The sequence below is a fragment of the Anser anser genome (assembly GCF_964211835.1).
Source record: "Anser anser genome assembly, chromosome: 3".
In the NCBI taxonomy this organism is placed as follows: domain Eukaryota; kingdom Metazoa; phylum Chordata; class Aves; order Anseriformes; family Anatidae; genus Anser; species Anser anser.
The window spans coordinates 93,871,607-93,887,786 of record NC_139722.1 but is presented as its reverse complement, the minus strand read 5'-3'; the positions used below and the strand labels follow the sequence as shown (position 1 = coordinate 93,887,786).

The following is a 16,180-nucleotide window of genomic DNA, read 5'->3' as shown; positions in this document are numbered from 1 at the left end:
CCTCAAACCCATTCAGTAACGATAAACTCACCAATTCAAATCACAGCATATAATTAAAAAATCCTCAAGTGCTCTACTTCCATTCAAGAGAGAACTGCAATCAAATATTTGCAGTCTAAGTTTATTTGCAGCTGTGAAATTTTGACACCCGTGAATCAACAGCATATTTCTTCATATAACTTCAACAGAACTTGAATTTCACGGCAGTAATTAAGCCATGGTACATGTCTGCGCTGGAGAGGAATACTGTCAGTTTCAGAGCTATTTTTACTTTTTTTTTTTTTATTCCACTCTTACAATAACTTTATCTTCACCATAAGAAGGGAAACCATAGCCCTTAAGAAACAGACCTTTGAATAAAATCATATCTTTGCTCTATATTGTTTTTAAATGAGACTAGAAATTTCGCTTTTAAGAACAGTTAGTAGGTCAATTTAGGAATAAAGAAACTGATATTTAGAAGCCCAATCCTTTAGAAAAAGCTGGAGTATAGCTCGGAGATAAAGCACATTCCCATTCAGTGCTACAAGCATGTTAACATTAAAAAAGGTAAAATGCAAAAATATAAAAGGTATGAATTTCTTACTGTTGCTGTAAAACTGGTATTTTTTATTATTTGCTATTTTAGCAAAACTGGAATTTTTGCTGTATACATGTCAGATTTTGTAGTTATTGGAATCTCAAAAAAAAAAAAACAACACAACAACATTTCAGGATTACAAACAGACTGAATCTTTCAATAAATACAGAGAATAAACCCTTGTTCTCTTTAGCGTTCCCGTAACTTCAGAACCATTCAAACAACTGGTTTAACAGAACAGATAACCACTCCGGCCAGTTGGTCAGCAGGCAGGATGAGGCAAATGGAAGCGAGACTGTTTACATGATCTTTTAAAAAGATTCAGTGTTACGGACACTCCTTCGATAGAAATGGCATTCAGAACATGGTCTCACAGCAGACAGTAACTGACAGTCACCAGCAAAACTGATCGCAAGACATGGTCATATCACTAAAATCCAACTGCTGAAAAATGATGTTGACAGAAGCCTTAAACTGATTTTCCTGATGAACTGGTAGCTTGAAGAACAATGCAACAGAATGTATTTCTTAACCTGTTCACACATTATAAAAGGCAGCATCTGGCAAGCTCTCCCTTTCTTCATAAAAGAGAAACTGCTTCCAAAAAACCCACACACATTAGCACATACTACTAACAGCTTTAACTAACTTCTCTTCAATCTCTTTATTCCAACAGGTCCAAAAGCTAACTTCTCATGCAACTTCTAAATTTAATATAGTTTCTATTGACATCGCATTTTGATTTAAAAAAAAAAAATCACATTCACCATTTTGCACCTTTTTTTTTTTTTAAAACAGTGCCATACAATAAGTTGCATTACTACATGCAACATTTCCTGATCCCTCTCACTACCTTGAAAAGTTAAAAACAAAAACAAACAAAAAAAACCACACCAAACAAACAAAAAACATGAAGGAGACTTGGATGGGAACTTTAAGACACCTGATGTTTTGTTGATTCTCATTAATGCTATACTGACAATTTTCAGCACTGAGGAACGCAGCTATACTAGGATTCTACAGTAGGAAAAGGAAATAATTTTGCCAAATTTTCAAGTAGGTAGCACAAGAACTCCTTGCTAGAATAAGTAAATAAAATTCAGGATGGGAGAGAAACAGTTGAAAAGAGCACATTTCCTTTTCTCAAGTGCAAGAAAATTTATTCACCGGCTGCGGGGGTGGGGGGAAAGGCAAGGGGAAAGCCAAGTAAAAATGTATCTCACGCAGGAAAACAAAATATAAAAAGCACTTTCAGAAGACACATATGCTGGCTACTTGACAGCCACTCGGAGATGGTTTTGTATACGCACGCAGTTATTCCACGAACTATTTGGTGTAGCAGACTTGAAAAAGAAAGGGGAAGAATTTCTGCTCACTGAGCCCCATACCACTGCCCCTAGGACGGTGAAACCCAGACGTTAAATACATTTAAGTCATTACCCAGAGCAAATGTGTAGGGCCCAAACTCCAAAGAAACCATTCTCTGGTTCGTTCAACCATACTCAACTAAGATTTTACAGATCTATTAGTGGCTGTCGTGTGGTTTTATTCAGTTTGTTTTTAGCTACAGCGAGGTGGTTACTAATGCAACGCTGGCGCATGCAATGCTCTAACATTTAGCTCGGTCACAATGCTACAATTACAAGCAAAATAGGTTGGGGGTTTTTTTCTTCGCAGATTTTCTGGATTTTCTTTTTGACTGGGCAAGAGGGCACCACTTTGGTTCAGAGACAATTTGTTGTTGTTTTTTGTTTTTTTTTTCCTTTTAATTCTAATACTCTCTTTTAAAACACAGGATGCCATATAGGACAATTTACACTAATTTAATGTTGTAAACTGCTCTGCTTTCAAAGAATAAGCATTTTTAATGTCAGAGCACATTGAACCAAAACCAAACCTGCTCAAACCAGTGGGCTATACAAATTTACTCTGAAATTCTGTGGTCCACACAGTTCTTCCTTTACTTTTTTTTTTTTTTAAATAAAACAAGGACACAATTTGACAAGAGTTAAATAAGGTCCTTAGAATCCTCATAAACATTGGTAAACTGTATCTAAAACAGTTAATAAATAATTAACTAAAAACTTATATAACTAGATATTTATCTATTTTAACTTTTCAAGCCAAATAATGTATTAAAAAACCTTCCCACTCTTCCCCAAGTAAAAGTAAGAAAATATATATTTCTAAACATTTCTTGAGGAAAGATTCTTGTAGGGACCAAAATAATAGCAGTTAAAAATTTTTGGTAATGTTGTTATTTTGCTATTTTAAGTCAGTATGTAGTAGAAAAATAAGCAAGTGATTGTGATAGTCTACACTTATAGTACATGAGCAGACAAGTTTCATAAAGCACTCTCTGAATTAGCAAAAAAAAAAAGGCAGGTAAAGATTCTTCTCTATAATCTAATCTTTTACAAGTGCCCAAAAGGAAGCTGCTACACAATATTTCAATTTACTGATATTGACTGCACAAATAGACTTGCTGTATAGAAAGTAAATTTGCTCTTATTGACTGCGATAGTCTTTTATTTTTAAGACCTTTGAAGAATCATTAAACCAACATTAAATGTATTCTGCTAGCACCACCTGGTGGTCCCTCAGCTTTATGCTGGAAACCATGCTAGCTGTATTCTAGAGGCTTGAAGTAGCTTTTTAACTATAACAAGGTATTTTCTTACTCATCTTAAACAAGCACTGTATATTTGATATGGAGAGCTGTTCAAAACATTGAGATTTCCAATCTCTTAATTTTTACAGGAAAAAAATGTCTTCCTTGTGAAAAAAAATAATCCAATACCTACTGTTTTTTTTTAATTCAAAGCTACTACAATACCTACAAAAACACAGAACAAAGATAACATTTAACAAGCTCGAGTTATTCAAGTTTTTCAGATGTTGCAATTTCATGTAGATGCATAAAACAGCACTTTTTTTTTTAAAGAACATTTTGAGCTCTCAGATAGTAAGTTTTTGCTGAAGACCTATTCAAAACTAAACATAAAAATCTAACATATGTATAAGGAATTACATGTCAGGCCAGAGGTTTCTACAGTTAAAGATGAATACAGCTTTCTGACACCTTCATAAACTTTACCAATATTTCAGACTATTTTATTACATTGAAGTCACTTCCCCATAATCAAATGCAACACCAGATTAATGACCAGCAGACAGAAAAGCAACTTCATACAAATTGACATGATTTGCTGTTTCAACAATCTCCAAAACACTGATTTACAATCAAAAGCCTTTAAAAAAAAACATTTTAAGAAATGAGAACAGCACAAAGAAGTGACCAATGTCACTATTTGGAAGAAAGTCACGGTCATTCTAAAAGCAAAGGCTATGCTCATCTCAAAATGGGCCCAGATTTTCCCATTTGGTTATAAAAAGATGATTTGCAACAAAATACAGCTTCCCTCACAATCGTAATTTAACGGTTTACTCATCTAATTAAAGGTGTTTTGTGTGTGCATGTGTGTGTTTTTTTTTGTTTTGTTTTTGATTTTAAATCAGCTTAACTAATAAATTTAATCTTCATAACCCTGTGGCAACGGAAGTTGGAGGCTCCAACTGAGGGCAGAAGTACAGAAGGCTCAAAAGATTATTCAGTGTTACTTATTCAAATAATTGGTTTAAGAATTACACAGGACAGGAAGAAATAAAATAACCAAAATGTTTGCTAGAAAAGTACAGTACATTTAGAAGCTGGCTTAGAATGCTACAAGTTTTAATTAGGTTCATAAACTGATTAAAAGCAAACTGAGGAGACCCAGGGTAGACTTGAATAAAAGACAATTGGGCTGTTTCGTCAATGAGAAATCCATTGGGTCTTGCTAAAAACACAAGTCACAAGTAGCTCCAGAAGAGCTTTGAAGTAAGAATAGTTGAGATCTAGGAAAGTGCTGGAGACACAACATATCTACGTCTGTCCTTATACTTTCCCCTGTGTACCCATTCCTGGCTGCTGACCAAAACCACCCGGGGAGGTCAAAGAAACACTTCCAATGAAACACCAATCCCCTTACTTGCCCTTCGACTTGTGGATCACTCATTCTTTTCAGGCTGAGGAGGACATTTGGCTGTGGGACAGCCCACCCAGCTCCTCTTCACCACCACCAGCGGTGAGCTGCAGGTTTCTTGCCATCCCACACATTGCTGCCTGTTTTGGACACGTTTTTCGGATACAACGGCACAGTTCCCTGACTGGGAGCTGCAGTCCCAAGCCAGCTGAGCAAGATGCTGTCACTTACTCAGCACCTCGCCACAGGAACAACAGGACAACGGACTTGACAGACCCTGGATCTGACACAGCACAGTTTTTTTTTTGTTTTTGTTTTTTATTTCCTTCCCACCTCCTCTTGTGAGGAACATATGTCATGAAAATGCAAGATAAAAAGGTTCTGGTATACACTCAATAATGTATTCCAAGAGTAAGAAGCCCCAAAAGATTTTAAAAAGCTTGTCATTCTGACAGATGAAATTAAACTCAAAATCTGGTGTTTCCCCCATGCCCAGTCATGTTAAGGAAGGATGTAAAGGAAGATGTTAGGATCATGAAAAAACATTACACTAGAAAGCAATCATTATTCAACAGGATCAAGCCAAGAAACAGACAATTCATCTGTGCTTTTAAATAACCCAAAGATTTATCTTTGAATTTTAACAACCAGGAGAATTATAGAATTATATATAGAACCCAGGAGATATTCCAGTATCAAATATAATTCACATTGACAAAATACACTATTGGATAGGAAAAGGATTTTTATCTAATTTCCATTACTTAATTCAAAAACTTTCACAGCACACACAGCACACAAATTCGGCTTATATGGAAGATCATCCTTCAAAACCAGTCACACAAGACAAGAGGTGCTATGGTCGTCTTTTGCAAAACAGAACAGAAAAGCTCACGGTGACTGCCAATCAATCAGACCTGGGGGGCGGGGGAAGACAAGTTTTAAAGAACAGGTCCCATTCAGGAGCTCCCAAGCACACAAGAAGCCAGGCACACAAGGTGCCTTCAGACAGCCCATCAAATTATAAGCAGTGATACAGACAGCGCATTGTTCCTCAGCCACATTCTGCAAATCCCCATAGAAAATATTTGGTGAAACTGCTTACAAGTGTTTTGAATTAACAGCCAAGTCTGTAAATGTTTCTACCTTTGGTGAAAGATTCAGTCGGTATTTTGCAAAATTTACCAGAAATTACAGTATGCAAAGAAGAAAGTAATCTCATCCTGACCAACCCATAATGTGCTTTTTAAAATGATTAAGCTGTTTCAAATCAGGACTGTCATGCAGCAAATTCAAACACAGAACAACGTCTTTCGGTCACAAACATTGTTTGTGAAAGAGCATGCTGACCTACAGCAGGGGTAACAAGCAGCTGATAAAGCAGCTTCTGAAGTGACAGAATCACAGAATGTGATCGAAATACCATAATTTCAAACCAGCCATCAAAGTAATATGGTAAACTTAATCTATTTCTTTCCTGTTCGGTCACAAATGGTATTTAGCACCAGAGCAGCTTTTTGGTAGGCAGCATAGATCTTCAGAACCTACTGAACAGAACAGAACGAGGCTGTTTTGTACCGGTGTTCAGCAAGGTCATTTAATCAGCTTGTACCATTGCTTCCAACCATTAAAAGTTACATGTCTCCTAAAACAACACTAAGTCTTAAAAAGATTTTTGACTTTCTATTTTCCCAGTATGTTTACACCAAACCAAACTTCACTACAGAATTGAATGCACTCTACAAGATAAAGAAAATATGTAAAAATAAACAATAATAAAAATATTTAACAGGTCTGGTATTCCAACATCAGATAAAATGCAAGAATTCCTGAATGTGTCTGTTTTATATGAAATTAAAAGGAAAAGGAATACAAGAATCAAAACCAGTGTAAGTATGCAGTTTGGCTGCAGACCTGCAGCTAGACCTCTGAGAACAAATGAAATGTATGACAAATATTTGAAAATTAGGAAGTATATTCAGAAATACAGTTACTGAAATCATTGCCTTCAAGTATTACCCACTTCGTTGCATGCCGGGAAATATTAGGGCTATCTAACCCCAATTTAGACCTCCACTGCTTTGCAGTAGACGAGAGGACAGTGTGTCGATTTCATATGCTAAGAACATTTTGCATGTACTCAAACACAAAAAGACATTTCAAGCATATGAACAACTACACTGAGCCACACAACCCGACTGCCTCCTTGTGAGGCACTAAATAGGTTTCAAAAGTATGGGGGGAGCAACTGTGGCATGGGATTTAAATGTTTCTCCTTTAAAAAAGTTAGTACTCTGGAAAATGCAGTCCAGTTAGTTCTATCACCCTCCTGATTATCCTAGATGAAACATTTCACTGATTAGAATCAGAAGAGTTCACAATTTTCTTATTTCAGCTCCTCAGCTACTGTCATTCCTCTCCCCAAAACCCAGGGGTGTTTTCCCAACAGTTCAACAGTATGACAATTCCTATGCTTTACCAGTAGAATAAAATAGGTTTTAGAATTACTGCAAGATATAACAATGAGTTACCATGCTTTCATTTCTTGCATATTAGTTGTAACTTCGTGAGCCCCTACATCAAACAAAAACTACTTACCGTACTAAACTAATAAAACTAACTGTATAGCTATGGCCTGCAACCCTTTATTCATTTGTCTATGAACCATGCCCTCAGCACATCCCTGTGAAGGAAAGAATGATCATATATCTGTCTTCATCTTGTCTGAAAACAATGACATTTTTCAGTAAGAAAAGGGTCCAAATGGCAGGTGTCAAAGAGCTTTAGCTTCACACGTGGTGCTAGGAGGCAGAAAAAACAACAGCAGCGTGTGGCCATGTCAGAGCTGTACAGAAGCTGCCGTACAAGTGCATATCTGAAAAGAGCAAACCTCATAGCCTGTTAAATCAATCTAGTGCCAGATGCTGTTATCTGAACAAAATCGGTGCTGCGGATTCATCCCCAGAAGAAATACACGTCCCATGCCTGTAGTGAAAAGTGAAAGACCTAGTGTGGCACGTCTCGAGACTGAAGGTGACAGTTACCTGTGACTGCCTCCACCGTTTCTATTGACAGTTTCAGAAAACAGGTCCTGTCATTGCTCATAAAGCAGATGGAGTGGAAGCTCCTTTCTGCTCTTGCACAGGACTTTAAAATCTGAACTGCATGTCCAAAATCTGCTTCCAAGTTAACCATGCAACTAAAAAGCAGTTGGTTCATTTACTTTAAACACTGTAGTACAGTAGGAACTCGAGAGCGAGAATCAACTACTGCTCTTCTCTGCGTTGGAGCAGTGCTATGGAAAGGAATCATGGCAATATGCATAATATTACAGGTTACCATATTACCTTAATAGAAGAAAACAAGTTTAAAAATAAAAAAGCACATTTCATGTGATTACAAAATGGTAGCAGTAAAGTACACCCAAAAGAATTAATAGCAATTAAATATATCCACAACTACTAAAAAGTTACCTATCAATAGCCAATTAACATCAATATTAGAACAAAGGAAGGACAGTAAAAAAGGCTTCAGGATTGACAAGGGAAATCGAAGTGCAAGAATCTATGTATAAAAACAAAATAGACTTGAAAACGGGTTGTTCCCTTTGATTACACTTTATAATTTCAAGACCACTCTGCCAACACTCAATTTTACACAACTGAATTATCTCAATGACCTCAAGTCACATTATAATAGAAGAAAACGTGGCCAAATACTGACAAGATTTTACCTAACCTCTTTTCACCCTGGGGGGCAAGCGAGTCAAAGAGCACAACTGAGTTTTGCAGGCATGCCTTCAAACAGAAGAAAAATACTAGGTGATGTGAAAATGCTCGTGTTCGATACATTTATGGAGACTGTCGAAACAAAACTGCCCAGATGTGTACATTACAAATATTGCAGGCTGCAAACAAGATTACCCCCAAAGCCTCGCAAAACTGTCCCAAACCGAAGAGCAGAACGAGCACCCTTAGCCCTTGCATCTCTCAGCTGTCATGAGCTCAGTGAAGCCAACGGGCCCGGCAGCGCAGCGAGCCGCGGCGGAGCGGAGGCGGCTGCAGGTCGCAGAGCAGGAGGCCGTCACCACAGCGGTCCTGCGAGCAGCCCCGGCTCAGCTTAGCCGAGCAGAAACCCCTGCAGTGGCAGCACGTGGGGAAAGCTGGGGTCTCATCCGGTCCTCCTCCAGCCGAGCAGGATCAGGCAGAGTCGAGACGCAGCCTATTCACATTGGAGCGTTGTAAAAGTCACAAGGTTTTGGAGAATAAAAAAAAAAAAAAAGGCTGAATTTATTATTTTTTAAAATAGACTCCTGCTAGTACAATAGTACTTAACACTACTATTTATATTTTGTGTTGTCACCAATGTTTAGTAACTGGGGAAACTGATGTCTGCCTAAAAGTCTGCCTAGTTTTTTAACTATAACATTTTGCTACTGCGAGCACCGTCCTATTCACGGGGCCATTCTGCTGTGGGGCACCAGACATTTAAGACACCGATGATCCATTAAGGAGAGCCCACCAGTTTCTGTAGTGAACACACACCTCTCAACCATCTCATTTGCCAGCAAATTTCATAAAGCATTTAGATTTATTACAAAAACTGTACCAAGAAGCATTACATGAACAGTCCACTTGAAGTTACCTAGAAAAGCTACTAGAGAAAAGCTATTAAGAACATGCTACTCCATTGCTATAATTGCTGGCAGGAATCATTTTTATTTGGAAAATGGGCAACACAAAAGCAGCAAGTGCTGTGGCTACAAAGCAGTTCATTAGGCCAGACCAAAGGCTAGAGTTTAAGATCATGTTAACTCTCATGGAGACTTTGTCCCCACAGTGGAGCATAAGTGGACGAGACCACAACATATGGAGCAAAATGCCTCTTGGAGAATGGCACCTCCAGCAATTGTCATTTCCTTCAGTGCTCATTCAAAGCACTTTGGAGGAAGGCCAGCTGGAGTTTTGGTGCAGATTTCACTGCCTTGATTCACACAAAACCCTGACCTGCACAGGCCAAAGAGGCACAGACTGACAAGGGGAAGCTATAGGGTAAGAGCAATGCAATGCAGCCTGCCCAGAGAGAGGAAACACCATTCCCCACTGCTCCTCCTCCCCGCTCCCTCCCCTAGTAAAGACAAGGCTGTATCTGACAATACTATCTAAAATATTTCCAAACTACAGACACTTTCTGGCACAGCACACTAAGCTCTGAAGTATCCAGGTTTTCCACATAGCAAAAATAAAAATAAATTAAGAATTCGGGAATCAGAATGATTGCTGGCAGGAAAACATCTTTGAGGTATTGTATCATAAGAAAACGTGTGACTGCATTTTTCTAGCAGTGATGTTTCTCTCACTTTTCTTTGATTTGGAATTCGTCTTAAAAAAAAAAAGCTGGCTGCTCTAGCTCACAGCAGATATGCCTCTCGTGTTTATTCTCTAACTCAACACACTTGAGACAAATGTTACATAGAGTAAATGGTGCTTTAAGCAGAGCTTGTTAAAGTTATATGCTGCTCTCTCAAATAATTTCTGCAAATTCAATCGTCACGATATTCTTACAATTTTTAAAGTCCTTTTTTTTTTAAATACAGAAAAAAAACTTAGCTTTCACAGTTTCCTCTAGTTTATGAATATTTCAAAGCTGATAAAAAAGAAGTGTTCCACTCTGTCCATCAAAGACATTGTTTTTGTTCACTAGAAGAAAGACTGTAAACAGAGGTGCTAGCTTAGTGCTCCGAGCAAAACCTATTATTATTCACCTATAAAGGAACTATAGCATTATAGTATTATAAAAGATTACAGCACACAGAAAAAAAATCAAGAAGGATACCAACATTAAAAAAATATCTTTTAAAACCAAGATGTTCACGGACTAAAAGTAACAATTCCTTATATTTACTTTTCTCAGCCATAGATTTAAAGGTAAGAACATCTGAGTACCTGTAGAGCAACAAGTATAATTACTGTCTTGTTATTAGGTTACACATTTTTCTCCTTTGGGGCCTCTGGAGTTCTTTCACGTCTTCTCTAGTCTCCTCCTCCTCCTCGTTTTAAATAATATTATTTTACTGATATCATATGCAACCACTGGGCATCTACAGCACGAGATGTTAATCTGAACTGAATGCATCACCAAATGAGGTAGCTAAACATTAAATGGTTAAAGGATAGACAATAGTGCATCTAAAACACTGGATACCTTCTCTTTTTGTGTTACAGAGGCATGTATCAACCTCAGTGGGGAAAAAAAAACAAACACCAAATCCTCACAAACCTGAAACAGATTCACGAAATTCACATTTTTACAGAAAACAAATTCCTTTAGTAAGGCTCAAACCAAAGGAAAAGCTGACAAAACCAAGTAAATGATCTTAGTAAAGTAAAAGTTCAGTCAGGTTGTGCTATCCTTGTTTTCCCTCTTCTTTTAAAGGGAATAATTTGTTCCCTCAGGTTGTGACAGATCCACACTGGAGACCTTCCATGAGTAATATCGCTAGAACTGGCACAAACATATGTTGAAACATATGCTGAAAGACCACTTCATTTAAAACATGTTTTTCATCCAGTTACAAACACTTAAAAAAAATTCTTCCTCTGGACTGAAATTTCTTATGCCTCATTTCCAACCAATTACTTTTAAACTGGAAAAAAAAATCAACTAAAAAAATAGTGAGTCATTCTTTTAGTTAGTTATCCAAATATGAAGCACAGGATAAGATGGCATTCTAGCTTTTGAAGAGAGATCCCTTATATGTGAATCATAAAAACAGCTAAATTATTTTTATGTCCTACTTTTTACATCACAATTTGAAAAGTGTTTCTCCGCTTAAAGATATCTTCCACGGTAACTGGAGAGTCAATCACCTGTAATTCTAGCAATTAAAATTTCTTTAAAATAATGTAGAGTTTCTTTAACACATTTATACACCTTGTGTGTATAAATGCACACCTGTACTTATTTTTTGTAATAAAAAGCTTTGCTTATGACTACAGCTACAAATATTTCACAGGAAAAAAAAATCATGGAACATCTTTTTAATCATGTTAACCCTGTTTGAGACCCAATTTTTTTTAATGGGGTAGTGTCTTAAAAAGCCTCGAGGGCCTGTGGGTCACAATTACACAGTTCTAAGCAAATGCACTAATGAAAATAAAATGATTAATTCATCCTTTTCAAATATAACTGTACTGCTTTCTCTAACAAATGAAAACTTCATACCAGGAAGCTCGTAATCAACTTTTTCTTGGAAGGCAAAAAAGAAAAATAAAAAAAAATCCAGCAAGAGCCTAAACCCAAAGCTCTAAAAAATACAACCACGAAACAAAACCATGCAAAAAACACATTACTGATGTCTTCCTTCCCCCATTCAAATCTTTGTTCTCTCCCCCATCACACACATCATTTCAAAGTGAGAACAAATTATTTCAAAGTTTTTCTGCCTATTTACATCTGGACTGCAAGAAAGAAAGGTAAACTGAAACTTCACGGAAGAGTCTTTGCAAAAGCATTATAAAGGAAGAGAACACGACCAGAACCCACGCCTGTAAATACCCGCAGAGTCTGCTCCAACTTCTGTGGCTGTCATTAAGTTCTCATGTCTGGATCCAGCAAGATGAACAAGCAATGAAGAAACAAGGTCTTGGGGTGATTCTTTCCGCTTTGGGTAAAACTACTGAATGCCAGGTAGTAACGGTGCTTGAAAGGCACCTCAGGAGACTGGTGAGTGTAACACCCTTGCTCAAAGCAGGGTCAGCTGCAGCAGCTTGCTCAGGGCTGCCTCCAGTCAGGTTTTGAGCACCTCCATGAACACCTCCAAACCTACTATGTATTAAACAAGAGCACCTGGACCCTCCATAGATGAGAACCGAGGTTTTGGTAAAATGAGATTCAGAGCTTCTTCATGGCAGTAAAAACACTCAACATCGTGTATGCCTTTCACAAGGAGCACGCATCTGCCCCAGCACAGTCTGACAAACAAGCAGAGATTTCAAAAGTCAACCAGTTAGTAAACAAGTTTGTTGTTTACAAACAGTGCTGCAATTAAAAAAATAGCTTTCTCAAATGTTGTAAGCAAAAACAAAGCCTGAAATAGTTCAGAAGTGAATGGAAATATTTGCAGTGCCGATTCTTGCAGTAATAGAGTAAGCCCACTTAATTTCAAGTGTCTGATGTTAAGCTGTTAAGACTCTTCTTGCAGATAACTAACAGCTGTTACTTAAAAATAAAGATTTGGAGATCAGGGGTGTAGAAGAAGAGGCAATCCAATATTAAATCAGTAGCTGTCCAGATGAAGACAAGAGCTTATCTGAGAGACTGCACAGCAGTGCAGCGGTGCAGAGCCCGGAGGCGCTCTGGCCGCAGGGGGGTTATGGAGAACATACGGCAGGGAGGAGCACGCATCGACACAGCACCCTGCGACACAGCACCGTGTCTCCTGCCCTCGGGCACTGGCTCAGCTCTGCTGGCAAGTGAGGCAGGTGGCAGAGCTGAGACCCATCCAGCCCCTGCTCAACAGACCAGGGTGATCGCTGCCATCAGCAGCCCTCGGCCTGAAGGGTGTGAAGCTGGGTTCATCCACCGGCATCACCACACGCCGCAACATGGCCAGGATCCACACTACGTCCTCCCAGGGCTTTCCCCGGGCAGGACGCTACGAGGCTGGGAGCATCTCTGACGCCCGTTAGTTATTAATACCTCACACCAGAGCGTCCTTGATTTGAGTTTAATCAGACCCTGAGAACCAGAACAAACATTTCACAAACACTAAGTCTGAATTTCCCCTGAAGGTCCAAAGGGCTCGCAACATCGCCATCACCACAAGCACCATGTGACTTATGAAATTTAATTATGTCAACTGTGGCCCAGTAAAGAAGAAATCCCAAACTGACGTTTTGTCATGAAATCCAACAGAAGCTAATTTACATATACTTCATAAATAACAAGTAGATACGAACTTAAACCATACCCACATGTTCTATTGAAATTTTGAAGTAAGACATTTTGTTTCAGCTTATACTGAGAACAAAAATCAGTATTTCAGACTACATAAAGACAATTTACATAAGTAAAGCCTCTTGCCCAAATTGCACTGTATGAATTATAAATTTTAGTTTATCACAATCTAGCATTAAGCTCGATTAGATGATTTTTCCCATAATGCTGGTGTTCCAATTCAACCACAAAGTAATCAATTTTGCGCCTACTGCATTGCAGAATAAAATGTATTTACATTATAATCAGCATTCAATTAGCATCTTTAATTTATAAAAAGCTAGAAGAAATTCCCTATAGACCACAAAACTTAGAAGAATATGCTCTGAATCAGATGTTGCCAGTTTCTTCTCTTCACTTAACAACGTTAAGTTTCTTCTCTTTACTTAGCAATGGAACAACCCTTTATTTAAAATCGTGATTCCAGCAGAAAACATTACTCTTGTCAGACGCCAACCCATAGTAACAGCTTTATGGAAAAGAAGCCAGTGAGGGGAAAAATAATTTCCTCCGACTTGCTCTGCTAATAAGGCTCAGCAGGGTTGCCTCTCCCATGAACGGTCTTCCCCAGAAGCCGTCAGCCACCTCAGGTGAGATGGCAGGAAGGCCCAGAGGGCAGTGAGAGGGTGAGGAGACCCGCTAGGGATGAAGGCCTGCTCCTGAGCCGAGCGGGGAAACAGCAGCAACAGGCACAGGGATGGCCTTGCACATCTCTTTAAAAGGAACGAAGCATCCCCTTAAAAGCCTTTGCTACTGTTGTTACTTGAAGGAACAGGATATACTAAATGGATCCTATATCAAGGTTTCAAAATTATTTCATTTTAAAACATTCATATTGACAATGTCTCTTTCTATCTGCTTTTATAGCAGATTAGATCTATGTTTTCTTCAGACGGAGAATCACCGAGAAGTAATGCAGGAATATCCACTTTGATTTACTTAAAAATGCCAAACTAACCTCTAAAAAACAACTTTACTAAAACATGACAAATAATTTTGAGCTGCGATTTTACACTATGAGGGAAAACCTGACCAGGAACAGGTAATAAATGCATCACTGATTTTAATGAAAGCCTGCTTCCGAAGAATATTTACAGTACAACATCACAATAGTGACAAGAGAATCATCCGGGGAAGCCGTATGTCTGAATTGTTTCCCTGAAACATTTCTGTCAAGTTCAAATGTCAAAATGTATTTTATTCACCTGTTACTGCCAGTACACTCCAATAAAAGCACTGAACAGGCAGTAGGCATGTTGCCTTAGCTGCCAAATATGCTTAATGAAATATAAAAATTACTTAGGTTTAAGAGAAAAATTTTATGTGAAAACCAATTTAATACTAGCAATAGCTATAACTGTATACAGATGGACATTTTTTTGCCCCCCAAAACAACTGCCAACGTTTTTTTTTTTTACTTGGAAATCTCCAGAGACATCTGAGCTGTCTGAATAGCATTTGATGTTATACAAAATAATCTGATTCAATTAGAAACCGTAACATTACTTGCAGTTGCAAAAAGGATTAAAATGAAAGCATTATTTCTGTCTCAGTCCCAAACCTGACTTCAGGACTGTTTGAAGGAAATAAAAATAACTAACATACAGAATTTCTAAAAGGACACAATTAAATTTACATTTCTACTTGATGTCACTAAAGCAGTCCACACTTCCCCAAATAGAAAAGGAATGGGAAAAATAATGCACTCTCTCCTCTGTGCCCTTTTCCTTCCCAGTGCCAGTCGTCCCTGTTGTTCCTGCTAGAAGGGCCTGGAACTGAAGAAGGTGCTTCATGTAACTTGTGCTTTTTGATGTCTCCTTTCAGACATACTCTTTCTTGTCTCCGTATCACACGCTATGACAAATGGATCATTTCTTACTCCCTCCACTTACTCATCATTGACAAAACTGCTGGAATCCAGTTATAGAAAGGAATTATTCTCAACAGGCACCTTCAGTTACACGTCTGACACTGCAGTCATCTAAATCTAATCCCTTTTCAAGCTGAAATAACCTACTCAAAGGCCCTTTGAGACACGCAGCACGTCTATATTCTCTGCCTCTCATGCCTTGAAAACATCACAAGTATGCTGAAGCATCTCCCGTTGCTGTGGCTTCTTTCAATGTCATTCATGAAGCTTTTAAGACTGCCATACGCTTTCTTGATACGAGAAGTTAAGAGTCCAGACTAGCAGAGCCCCCAGTTTCAGCATCGAACAAAATTACACAAACTTCAGGTGCAACGTGTGTAGCACTCACTTATGCACGGCCAACAGCCTCTAAGAGCCGATGGCCTGAAATAAGACAGAGAAAGGAGATTTTATGTAACTGTGGAGTGAAGGAGCCCTTGCTTTATTTATTGACAGATACATCGCATCTGCTTTTCAGTCCTGGAAGATTCTCAGGCTATCACACCTAGAAGTCATTAATTTTCAAATTTTCCTAAAATCCAAGCCATTTTCCTTTTTATCAAGGTCTGTAACAGTTGATCTCGTGACACTGGGGGAATTTGTTAGCAGCTGTACAAATGTCAGTTTCCTGAGGTCTACTACTCAAAACAAACCTGGACATACTTTCAG

The 16,180-nt window shown here is 38.3% G+C and overlaps 1 protein-coding gene across 5 annotated transcripts in view; it reads right to left on the bottom strand.

The window, feature by feature from the left end:
* Window positions 1–16,180, bottom strand: part of SRBD1 (S1 RNA binding domain 1) — a 127,550-nt gene that overhangs the window by 65,903 nt on the left and 45,467 nt on the right. The window lies entirely within an intron of this gene.